Raw genomic sequence first — 14,084 nt, 5'->3', positions numbered from 1 at the left:
GTATTGTGTGGGGGAGGGCTCTGACGCCCCCCCTGAGGCTGATCCATTGCCTCTGCTAGGATTCTGTAGCTCTGTTACGCTGCAGCGCTATTCTTGCCAGCTGGTTGCGTTTGCTGCGCAGTGCCAACGACTCCGTTGAGGGTTTCTTGCCTAACCCTAGATCGCATCCGCAGCGTCTCAGTTCCGTCTCCCCGATTCTCATCCATGGAGCAAATGTTATGGTAAGTTCTTGATATATTTAAATTCAATTTTACCATGACATTCTTAGTCAGGACATTTGAAGAGGCACCTATTTCTAACGCACAGTTATGTAGAGGATAATCATTCACAAGAAAAGATATAAAGAAAGGTTGATGCTTTTCATTCTTCTTATCTTGATCCATTCTTTGGAAAATTATAGGTGCATCTTCATTTGTCTCCTCTGAAAAAATTCCATTACTTTTTCCTTGAGGACCCTCTATGGATTTGATCAACTTTTGTTTCTCGGAGGGTCTCTTGAGTAGTTCTATGACTGGGACTATTACTTTAGCATTATTTATCCAACCACCCAAATTAATGCTTTAGTCTACGATTGGAGGAGTGAAAGTTTTGGTAGTATTTAGATGACATTTATTTTTATTCATATTCCCTTTTCTCTAAATAGTCACTCCCTTATGCCTTTCCATCTGAAGAATTTGTTTAGGTGTGGGTTTCTCACCTTAAATTATAGTTACATTGTTATAAGCAACAATCAGATTATTTGTACTTTGCATCCACTCCATAATTTCTATTGAATCATCCATAAAAATTGTATTCATTCTACTCACCATATTTATCTATTAGGGATATTCATTAATGTCACTTTTTCCTCCAGGCTCATCATCAACGATTTGGTAGAAAATAAGATAAGCAGATTCTTCATGAAATTTATTGCAAGATCTGCAAAAGGGAGCTTGGTGCTCTACGATTTTTTTCATCTCCATCTAGTTAGGTGGCCTCTAACCTTGGGGAGGTCCTCTGTTTTGTCACCTATCACCTTTTTTGCGATGGAATTTATTTTCTTGTGATATTTCGATGGAAATTAATATATTATGCATGCCATTCATCTGACTAGCATTGTTGGCTTCCATTTCCTTAATTATTTGAATCAATTGTTTTAAAGGGTCACTATACAATTCTTTATTGTATGAAGTGATAAATTTATTCTTAGGCTCCTAATGAGGCTTGCATGCTTTTATCAATTTTGACATCCATTGTTTGGGAAACCATAAGGCTTGTCGATTCCCTATCTCTTAGCTAATATATTATGTCATCATTGAAGTCCATAATATAATAAATGAGAATATAGGTGTTAAGAGGTTTAATGTCTATGTGAAGAATTTTGATTAAAGCATTGAATCTTTTATTACATTCCTCCATTGTCTCATTTTCATTATTTTTTATTGTGCTAAGTGAAGCCAACAAGTGTCAGTGCTCTTTATGATCCCGCCATCTCTCACTGAAGGCATCTCTGATTTATTTGATAATTTTGAAGTTATTGTCATCATCTTCTATGGACCAACCTAAAGCATATTTCTCTAGAGACAGGAAAGCCAACTTCATGTTCACATCCTTTTGGTTATGCACATTATGCAACTTACTAACATAGAGGCTAAAATTTACTAGATGAGGTTTGACACTAATTCTATTATTCCCCAGAAAAGATGGTAATTTCTCTCTAGGCATTATCACGTGGAGCATGAGGATAACCATTAATAGCATACAATTAAATAGGGTCATAACTAGCATTTGCACCTAATGTTGCAAAGGAAACGCTGTAAGGCATAGTGTGTCGAAGAATACTGAAATGTGAACAGGCTTTTGTGGGTTTTTTTGAAAGCAAGGGTCGATGATTTCGAGTTTAAATTTGAGGAAGCCATGCCGAAAAACATTGAAATGGAATGCAAGTAGCCATAAATATGCATTGAACTTGTTTAGAGACATTTGCTTGTAGCTGGTAAAAAATTGTGGAGTCAAAGGTGAAGATGAATGAATGAATCCATGCGAATAACAACCGGGTATCCATATTGATTTGGACAGGGTTATTTAAGAAATCATTATTCAAACGGGAAATCAATTAATATGAAGATATATTGAAAACATGTATTATATTCATTAAAATCAATTGATTTTGTGAACAAAATATGTTAAAACCCATTGAAAATGAATTGGTTGTGAGGACATAAACTATCAAAATGGTATTGGTCTTGAAACATCCCTTTTTAAGTTTGAAATGGAAAACACAAATAGTTGTGATGACATAAACCATAAAGATGGTATTTGATGTTGAAACATCCTTTTTTAAGTGTGAAATGGAAAATACAAATAGTGTATTGTAGCATCTTTTTTTAAGTTTGAAATGGAAAACACAAATAGTTCTGAGGACAGAAACCATCAAAATGGTATTTGATCTTGAAACATCATTTTTTAAGTTTGAAATGGAAAATACAAATAGTGAATTGTAACCGAAGAGGTTTGAGAAGGAATATAATATTCTAAAGAAAATTGTGCTTGTCATTCCATATTTGAAGTCGTATGAAAACATGATGGAGGCATCGAAGACCTGAAGAAGCAGTAATGGACCTGCAAAATGTATATTTTGTTAGAACTAGTAATATGTAATTCAGCTACGGAAATTTATTAGCAATACTTTGTAGGTGAGGTGTGTTAAAATGAATCTGGAATGAATGGAAATGAAGTTACCTTTGCTATGGGGATTTATATATTGTTAGTGGAAGATGCATGGTGAATAACGGCATATTGAACACCATTAGAGGTTAATGCATAGTTGGAGATGCATATATTTTGCTAGGCATTCTACCTGTAGTTGCCTAGGTATGCTATTTTTTGAGTCCATGTGTCCTGTTGCAAAAGAAAGAAAATGTTAGAATGAGATGTATAGATAATATAAAGACATTCTAATATTTGCTTAATTATTAATATTGATTAAAGTTGGTTGTTGTTGAAAGATATGAAAAGTATGTTATGAAATAGAATGAGGTAAATAAATGGAGGAAACCTTTTGGTGATGTTAAAGTATGGGTTGGAGCAGATTATCTGGAGGCGGCATTGAACGGAGAGTTTCTTCTACGTGTTTTCTGTGAGCAATGTTTTTTTTGTCTTTCATTTTACTGTAACGATCGAAACTGAATGTGGGGCTAATCCGGAGATATTGTAGAGAAGGCACTCTTGAAATAGCTGTGAATGTGAGACCTTAACGTTCTGTTTTTCCAATGTCAATTGTTGCTTTTGGAAGTGTCATACCTTGAGATTTATGTATGGTTAAAGCCCAAGCCATCTTCAGTGGAATTTGTGCACGTCCATTTCTTTTTACTACTGGAATAGTCAAGTGAGTGGGGTTTCTCTCATCCCAAGGAGGCCCAATGTATTTGGGAAAATCTACAACAAAAAATGTTGGAATTTGTGGTGGTGCAGTTGATTCTTTGTAAAACAATGGTCACAATTTCTCTGAGGGAACCATTAACAAGTCCGGCTGAAACCCAAAGGTTGGAAGTCAACATAACTTTTTCGCCATTGCATAGTAATACAATTCGCTCAAGTTGCTCGTCTTCTGAGGAAATGCTGGAATATGTGTTGTCATCTTCATCAATGGATCTTGCGATAGGAGTGTTTAGAGATTTCATCATTTGCTTATTATGGACCATTGTTTGAGCATTTGTCGGAAATAGATGCATGGAATCATGGAATGAACATATTTCTTCTTCCGATAAAAAGGAATCTCTGCGCAACATGAGTATGTTGTAGTTGTCGATTGTTGGATTTTCATCTCGAATGTTCTGGAGAATGTTCCTGAAAGTAACTTGTGCGATGTTGTCACCTTGTTGACGAAATATTGTGTCTAATGTGATGACTGTGTTGAAGGTGTTCCACGGTGCACTTCCGTGGCTCGTCCCTACATATAGAGGTATGTCTTTGACGGGTGGTAGCTGACCGAGATCACCAACCAATATAATGGAACAACCACTGAAAGGAGTGTTTCTTTGGCCAGGAAATGCCTCTCGAAGACATTCATCAATATGGCTGAGAGGCTTTGGCCCAATGAAGCTCATTTCATCGATTAGTATGTATCTTATATGCCTGAGTTCTCCTTGGAATTTTGCAAGAGCATTACCTTGTAAGGGCATAAGATCCTTTATAGGAAGGTGCAGAGTGGAATGGATTGTCGCCGCTTGTATGTTGAAGGTAGCAACCCCTGTAGGGACGAGGAGCATGATCGGTGAAGGTTTTGGGCTTGCAAGGCTTATGAGCATATCTTTGATGCAATTAATAAGGAGGGATTCTCCTGTACTGGTAGTGCCTCGTATTATCATTCTGAGAGTGGGTAAATAATCCTTCCTAGCAAAATGATTAGAAATAATATTTAGAGATTTTCTTTGCATTGGAGATAATGTAGTAAGGGTCGCCAGGATATGTTGATGTGTTTGAAGAATGCGGTGGATGGAGCGGCTATTCTCAATGAATTGTATGGCATTATTTTGTAGATCCAATGGGATAGTGGTATGATTCCAATTATGGGTGTCACCAAAGCCACGAAGACCAAGAATGTCAAGGTCATTTATGAAAAGCTCATTTGTAGGGTGTAATTGGGAAAGTAATTCCCATTCATTTATTTCCATGGTGTCTGGAGGATTGGTTTCATGAATAGTTGAGGTATCATTTGTGAAAGATTCAATATTAGATAGTGTGCGGTGTTGATGCCAAGGTTTGTAGAATGGACGAAATGTTTGCCAATTTGTGATGAATTCTGTAGCAGAATCTCCTATATCTTGTACGATATGGCCAAAAGGTTTGTATAGCATAAGTTCAACCCTGCAAAAGTCAGCGTAGCAAGGTTCTGTTGTGGATGGTATGGAGGAGTAACGTAGTATGACCCAAAAAATTGCTTTTGTAGGTCGTTGTTTCCATTTGTTTGTTTTCCGACGAGGATCATGTGACCAGGATCTTGCCAATTCTATTAGTGATGTGGATTCTAGGGTAGAAGGGCGCTGGATATATGTATCTATGATGTGTGGGGATGTAGTGGAGGGGGTGTTCGTTTGTGGAAGGTGCATAATAATTTTTTGGTTTACATTTAAAGAAATGAATGGTCGACTACATAATGTTAATGGTAATTGTTGCCGCATATGGCAGGTTTCTTGTGCTCCAATGTCACGATCAACAAGGGTTTCTGCAAGAAATTTTCGAAATGCGGATGTTGCTGGGTCAGCAATGGGTGAAGCCAAGACAATTCTGCGTAGCATGTGGTGGAAGCTTTCGGATTTTTTTTCTGCTTTGGATGCATATTTGGCGATATATTTTTGTACTGCGTGTATGGAGAGTACTGGTTGGTAGTCAACATTTGCACGCCAAATAGATAGGATGGCAGGGTTATGGCTATTGAGATGATCATCATTGCGAGCAGGGGTGTATGTTTTCTGGCCATTGGAATCAATGAATAAGGCCGATTTTGGATGTAATTCCCATGGTGCTTTATAACGACATTGGAGTGAGGATCCATTTTTTCTTAAGCATGTGCTTTCTGAGAATTTTTGTGATGTTCAACACAATTGATGAGCTATTCATAGTCACTGAAAGGAGTGGTTCTGAAGATTTGCGGTGTGGACAATAGACAAGGGTCTTCGGGATTTGTGCAAGCAATTAGCTGGCTTGAAGTCAAAGGAGGATGAGGGTTCCAAGCGGAAATATATTTGTCGAAGAATTGCCTTGTAATATCAACTGCTTCTATGTCTTCCCAGTTGAGATTTTCCATATCAGGTGCATTTCCTATCCAAAGGAAACCATGGATGTGCGCAGATCCCCTATGTTGCCATTCATACCTATCAAGTATGTGTTTTTGTAAGATAATTTTGCAATAGGTGAGTAATGTTGTTTCGAGTTTTTGGAAAAAAAATGCAATAGAATGCGTACCTGTACCAGTAATCTTTTGTATTCAAGTGTTTCTCTAAGATAATCTCATGAAATGCTGTGAATCTATGGTGCATATATAGTGATGTTAAATGTGGGTTAGAGATAATGTTATCATTTCTCCACTTTTGTTGTTTTGCAATATCAGAAGGAAGACATCCGGGCATGATTGCATGAAGATCAGGCCATTTTGTATCAGCTGCACTTAATGTGAAGAAGAACATCGGGCAACCGAGTTGAGATATCATGTCCATTAGTTCATTTTTGGATTTGTGCCAAAATGATCTTGTTCCTCGTAAAGAACTACTGAATCGCATGACTTGCTCTACCAATTGCTCATCTGGAAATTGTTCTAATCGGATGTTCAGATCTTGAATAGATATTGGGAAGTTATCTGTGATGTTCTTTTTCACAAAAATTGATGTTGTTTCTTGATTGCGATGTCGCATAATGAGATTATATATGTAATAATGAAAGCGTGGGTGCTTTCCAAATCTGTTATTGTAGTAACGTATGAGATGAAGTGCATATTCATGTAACTGCACTGCTTTCATTCTTGGCTGATTTGGCATTGCAGCTCCTGTAGGGAAAAGGGCGGGGAAAGCCATAGAGAGTATACCTTCTGTGTTGTATTCATTGACTGGCGATAAACCAATTGTTGGCCACTCAATTGTAGTATCAGATTGGTGGTTGTAAGCATGCAAATAATGGTGGATTTCTTGGATTTTTGTATTTGTATTAGGTATGATGGGTAGAATGATGATGTCTAGTTTACAGATGGGTCTACGGAATCTTTGGTGAGCTCATGCGGTGGTTCAAGTGAAAGGTGGACAGTGGTTTCTGTAGTATTGGAATGGTGAAGGGAGGAGGAGACATCGGCGGGTATTGCTGGTAAGGATGCCAGTGCATTGGTATCAATACAAACATTCTTATAGTATGGGTCATTTGACAATTTGTATTCTAATACAGCGAGAACGCGATCTCTACTGACAATGAAATCATAAGCCTTATGGTCATTACTATGACGTGTGACAATTAGGATGTCCAAGTGTTCAACACATCGCGGGAACATGTTTGCGATTTTTGTAATGTCTTGAGGAAAACAAATTGTGTGGCCACTATATTTATATTGGCCACCACGTGCATGTGTTACTTGCAGTATAGGGTTAACCCTAGTAATGAGCATTTCTTCTATTTTCGAAAGAGATGTAAGGATAGCTGGTTGAGGACCAGGGTCCATGTTGTTTGATAATGAGAAGCGATGAGCCTTTGTTTCAGAGACGCATCTGGAGTAGCAATACATGTGGTTGGAATTGCGGATATGTATTCCAGGATATGATTCAAGACAAATGGAGCATGGGAATTTAGGTGGAAGTTTATCAATCTTTGCACTGAAATCTCGATGTGCTTGATTAGTATAAACATTGTTGAAAGCATGTGCGAAGGAGGGGTTAGGGCAACGAGGCATGGATGTATTTGTTTGAGAGGTTTGCTGAGAAGATAAAGAGTTTGATAATTGCAAGGGAGGATTGTTTTCCGAGGGGGCCATTTCAGACGAGGAATGTTGGTTTTCCTTCTGTTTTTTGTGTTTTCGACATTCTTTGATGTCTTTGTTTGCGTGATAAAGCTCACGGCGACGTGCATTTATTCGTTCTTTATTTGTTGCATAGTATCTTCAAGCATGTTCATTATTAGAAGAAGAAGCCATTCGCAAAATTTATGGTACCTATAAGCAAGAGAGGGGAAAAGAAGAATGTTATTTGGAGAAAACAACCATGTTATTGTATGAAAGCGAAAGAAGGGTAAAAAATTCAAGCGAAAGCGAAAGAAGGGAAAAAAATGTAAGTTTTGAATAGTTTTATGTGAATTTTTTTATTTGAATAATCTGTTTGAAAGAACATAGTAGTATTTTTTCTTTATACATGTAGATAGTTTCATGTGTAACGTAGCAAGTCACGTCATTTTTTAAAAGAAGATGATAAAAGAAAAAAAGAATGTGAATTTGTCTACTCACATAATGCTAGATACAATGGAGGACGAATACTTATTTCAATGCCATATAACAAAATTTGATAAGAAGGCATGCAACAATATATCTTTTAAAGTTGTATTTATAAAATTGGACAATAGGAATTGTCAAAAAGCAAGGAATACATTTTGCAATATTTATCTACAATGTCAAGATGTTCTGAATTTCTCGAAGGATGTTGTTGCATTCTATCATGAAATGCAACTTTTCTTCTTTTATGATAACGCATTTCAATCATGGCACTTCTTTAAAAGTTTCTGCCTTCACTGATAGCGTGAAGATATGATCTGTCCATAGAGCTTTAGAGACAATTTCCTTGATCAGTTCTGGATCTGAAGACAATAAATAGAAGTCTTTGGCATTATTTCCAAGAATTGTGGATCCTGCGTCTTCGAAAGCAACAGTTGAAGCTAATTCACCAGTGTGATCTTGTATATCGATTTTCAATAAGTATCTGTAATCATAGTCACTTACTTCAGCGTTGCATTTTGGGTAGAACCACATCGCTGTATTTTGTGGAATAAGTTTTTTCATGCATTTTTTCCCACCAATGATTGACGGGCAAGAAATGTAGTAAAAACTATCCATCCCAATTTTTGTTATTGTGCCCTTTAATTGAAAAAATGTTGGTTTCTCTAAGTAATCCATACTGTAAATGTTAGCAATTGTTATTTTTTTTTGTTGATGGCCAAAAGGAGATCTTGTTGTCAAAGATGTAGAAGCTACAGTCGAACCTTCTTTTTTAAACCACGACTTTAGCGTATGGGCCTCTTCAATGTCAGGATCTACAAGAACAATGGATCTCATTGTAGTGCAGATATTTTTTCCATTAAACTCTCCAACACGCGCAGATTTGATTGCAATGATGGGGTTATTTCCTGTAGCACATAGGGAGGAGATTTCCTGTGACACGACATTAAAATTATCTCCCCAAAAGATTGCATCTATGTTATACCCTGACATGTCTTGAAGTTGTACTATTTGTCTATTAACTTTAGAGCCGTCTTTTCTACATATAGTGCATACATTGGAAATGGCTGTGACGACACCAAGAATATCAACAATGGAGTTGACATTTGTTGTTCTGGTATCATTAATTGATTTTATATTGAATCGTACTGTTGGATTATGTTTTTTTTCGTTGGCAACATGTTCTATGGTAGATGTTGCATTCAACAAAATTTCCCAGTCATTGTTCAAGTGGCTGTGTTGCTTATTAGCCATTTTTACATTCCCTTTAGAGACAATGTAGACATTTTCATTTTGGATTTTGTCGAAAAAATAATCCGCGACATTATTGAAACATGTAATATGTATTTCTCCACCCTCTGTATCGAACAGGTCAAAACCAAACACTTTACCGGGTCCGTATTGATTCTGAAACTATCAAAGAGCTGTTTTCCTTTGGATTTATCCTTTTATGCACCAATTTGAGTGGTAAGGGTTTAACGATTTGATGGGAATTTGAACTGGAAGAACGGATGGAATTTGACCCTGTGAGTTTCTTCCGGTGCCACCCCTCCTACTGGGTTTCAAATTACATATTATAGATTTGATCAAACAGAACATGTACCTACAACAAGAAACAAAATAGGCTCTAAGTTCAACATCATGTAGACCTGTTAGGAAATAATGTTCAGTTTTCTTCTTGATATTGTCAAGTCTGTACATTTTATCTGATGGGAATGATTTTTGCCTCAGTTTTTTTGGAAATCCAGGTCTCTGTGGTTATTGGATTGGATGACTTTGTGGGATATCTGCCAGAAAACCAAAAGGTGAAAACAGAACTAGATATTACAAATCAGATTCCATAGATTTGTATTAAATATCCTTTAGATTATATTGATAGTGTTATCTATTGATTGTGTAAATGGACAGCTTCTGTGTGAAGAACAACTATTGTTTGCATCTCATTGGGTTCAGTGATATTAGTGTGTGTAATCACCATCGCTCTCCACCTTTCAAATCAACATAAACCATTCACTAAAGGGTCATCAAGCAAAATGGGTCAAGGTGTTATGCCTCATTTCAAATTTGTTATTTCTCAGAGTAAAGCTATCATCTTACCATCAATATCTATGCCTCTTGTTAAAAGATTCTTGCATGTCCTCGCCAGGTTCTCCAAGGCTTGTAATATTGCACATGGATATGGCCCTATACATGTATGATGATATAATGAGAATGACTGAAAATTTGAATGAGAAATTCATAATTGGCAATGGTGCTACAAGCACAGCTTACAGATGTGATCTTAAGAACTGTAAGTCAGTTGCTATTAAAAGACTATACACACACTATCCACAAAGCTTGCGGGAATTCGAAACTGAGTTAGAGACTGTTGGAAGTATCAAACATCGATCTGTCCTCCAACAATACCACGGGAACAATTCCTGTAGAGCTGGGGCATATTATAAATTTAGACATATTGTGAGTTTTAGTTATTCTAATGTCTTGGTTAAGGCTTCTAAGTTTCCCTTTTAGAATTATATCTAAAGAACATAATAGCTGCAAGGGTAGTCCTTACATTTCTATTGCCCTGTGATGTGATGTGAATTTTTAGGGACATTTCTAACAATAATATATCTGGACCTATCCCGAGATCTATTGGGAGCACTCTTATTTAACAAAGGAGAACTTTCAAACAAACGACAAATCTTGGTGTTGAGACAATGCCTAGTCAACCGAATGGAAAACTGATTAGGTTCTGATGGATGTGCAGCAATAACAAGTGGATAGACATTGCCACTGCACATATAAATCAACACGAATTTCTCAACAACAATATAAAATAAACAATAGGACCAGCTGGGATCCCTACTATTTAGATGAGGATAATTTACCAACATTGATTTACACAGCAGATCTTAGAATGACGACAATTTAAAATAAAACTGTTTCTCAACATCCTCACAACTTTCTGAGAATAAACCATGATAGCATGAACCTGAAAAAGACGAGGGTTATGATCCTTGATTTCAAACATAGACTTATCACATTGAACCTTAACAAGACTAAGGTTACAATATTCAATACCAAAAACAGATTATGACAGTGAACCCTAACAAGACTAAGGTTATAATCTTCAATACCAAACATAGACTTATCATTCTAAACATTAACAAGACTAAGGTTATGATCTTCAGTACTTCTAAGAACAATCATACTTCCATTTCATATCTATAGGTGATCTTCAGTACTTCTAAGAACAATCATACTTCCATTTCATATCTATAGGGGATGAAGTAGAGAATCGAGATCACTTCAGCATATACCTATGTGGGATTCGAATTCACTGGCAAGGAAGAGGCTTCAAAAAGATACAAGCCTTGACCTAAGTGATAGAAACTCAAGGGACAGAAAAGTTAAAAGTAAAGCGGCCAAGTCTTGCTCAAGACAAGCATCCCGTGAAAATGGTATATGGATTCCTTGAACCCCTACTAAATTCCAATGAAGATGAACATGGTGATCATAAATTCACAATAGAACAAATACATGCAAAAACAATACATTCTTTCATAAAGGCTTACAGGTACCTACATTAACAATGGGCAAGAGAAATTTTGATGCAGTAGTAGACACAAGCAGAGATGAGCATCATCTCTAATCTCTGTTGGGAAGAGTTATTCAGAAAACCACCTCTAAAACTAAGAAATATGATAAATCCCTATAAGGGTGGCCAATCACATTATTTGCAAGACCATAGGTAAATTGATGGCAGTAAGAACACAGTGTTATGAGATCACTCCTCATAAAACATTTGAAGTCACGATGGCACCACTTTGCGTTAGTTTAACACAAAGGAATAAAGTTTAAATTATCAAGAAAGAATATATATAACTGAATCAATTCAATTGGGAAATAATTTTGAATCAAATTTATAAGACTCTGTATCTGCTCTGTGGCTAATGTACAATGGATGGCAGAGGATTTTCTAACATGGTCCATGGACGAAATAGAAATTAAACAAAAACTCAGAAAGGAGATTAAGGTTGTTACCGGAGATGAAGCAATACAGAAATGTCCTTGAAAGCTGAACCTGAAAAAGACGAGGGTTATGATCCTCGATCTCAAACATAGACTTATCACATTGAACCTTAACAAGACTAAGGTTACAATCTTCAATACCAAAAATAGATTATGACAGTGAAACCTAACAAGACTAAGGTTATGATCTTCAATACCAAACATAGACTTATCATTGTAAACATTAACAAGACTAAGGTTATGATCTTCAGTACTTCTAAGAACAACCATACTTCCATTCCATATCTACAGGGGATGAAGTAGAGAATCGAGATCGCTACAGCACATACCTATGTGGGGTTCCAATTCACTGGCAAGGAAGAGGCCTCAAAAAGATACAAGCCTTGACCTAAGTGATGGAAACTCAAGGGATAGAAAAGTTAAAAGTAAAGGGGCCAAGTCTTGTTGAAGACAAGCATTCCGTGAAAATGGTATATGGATTCCTTGAAACCCTACTAAATGCTAATGAAGATGAACATGGTGATCATAAATTCACAATAGAACAAATATATGCAAAAACAATACATTCTTTCATAAAGGCTTACAGGTACCTACATTAACAATGGGCAAGAGAAATTTTGATGCAGTAGTAGACACAAGCAGAGATGAGCATCATCTCTAATCTCTGTTGGGAAGAGGTATTCAGAAAGCCACTTCTAAAACCAAGGAAGATGATAAGATCCCTATAAGAGTGACTGAGCTTGGGAGTTTAGTGAAGCTGAAGAATGTTACCTTATGGGCATGTGAACCTGAAAAGGACGAGGGTTATGATCCTCGATCTCAAACATAGACTTATCACATTGAACCTTAACAAGACTAAGGTTACAATATTCAATACCAAAAATAGATTATGACAGTGAACCCTAACAAGACTAAGGTTATGATATTCAATACCAAACATAGACTTATCATTCTAAACATTAACAAGACCAAGGTTATGATCTTCAGTACTTCTAAGAACAATCATACTTCCATTTCATATCTACAAGTGATCTTCAGTACTTCTAAGAACAATCATACTTCCATTTCATATCTACAGGGGATGCCGTAGAGAATCGAGATCGCTACAACATATACCTATATGGGGTTCCAATTCACTGGCAAGGAAGAGGCCTCAAAAAGATACAAGCCTTGACCTAAGTGATAGAAACTCAAGGGACAGAAAAATTAAAAGTAAAGGGGCCAAGTCTTGCTCAAGACAAGCATTCTGTGAAAATGGTATATGGATTCCATGGCTCATGTTTTTAATATGTTTAGCCTACCGCCTTATACTTGGAAGTTGGTACCGAATGTATAGTGTTGAATAACTAATTGTTTTAGCCCCATGTTGTACACTTTAGAATTAATGCATGCATTTTACTTACTTAGTTTCTATTTGACCATCTATCATTTGTTATAAACTATAATGCAATCATGTGACCAAGATGCTTACTTTTTGGAGGGGAATAATCAATAGACATTGTGCAAATACCCTTTCAAAAGATGAAAGATTCCCCAACTATGTATATATAACTGTTATCCATTCATATTTACCTGTTATGTTTATTTTATTTGTAGCTCACTCCCATGTTTAGTAAGAGGAAACTTGCAGGAAAAATGGTTTCCAATAGAGGCTACTTCTTTCTTCTTTCTGTAACTATCTCCATCCTTGCTGAAGAAGCCATCACTCCATTTGAATAGATTCATAGAATGGGTGGCTATAAATTCTTCCTTAACATCCAATTTAAGCTCAAATTACTAAACAAATGTTGTCAACAGGCTTTCTAGTCCAGTCCACATATTATGATCTATTTGTAGGTGTAAAACTATGTCCGTTGCAAGATAATTGTTAATCAGCTAAGAACCTCTTTGTAGGAGATGTATTTGTTTAAGACCTAAAATTATTATTATCATATACCCTATGGCATATTTATTAAGAAAAAGATGAAGTAAAGAGACGTCATTGCAACAGTATTCCTTCCTTCAGAAACATCAACATGAAAAGATGCAACTCCATTTTGTCCAAGCCTTGGAGAAGTACATCACTAACAATATATTTTGATCTGTTCTTGAAGCTCAGTCCAGAATTTTCTACGAGTTAACTATATTC

Source organism: Pinus tabuliformis, chromosome 1_2 (genome assembly GCF_031772625.1).
Source record: "Pinus tabuliformis cultivar Carrire ecotype Pingquan chromosome 1_2, CPIR1, whole genome shotgun sequence".
Taxonomy (NCBI): Eukaryota; Viridiplantae; Streptophyta; class Pinopsida; order Pinales; family Pinaceae; genus Pinus; species Pinus tabuliformis.
This window is presented reverse-complemented; position numbering follows the sequence as displayed.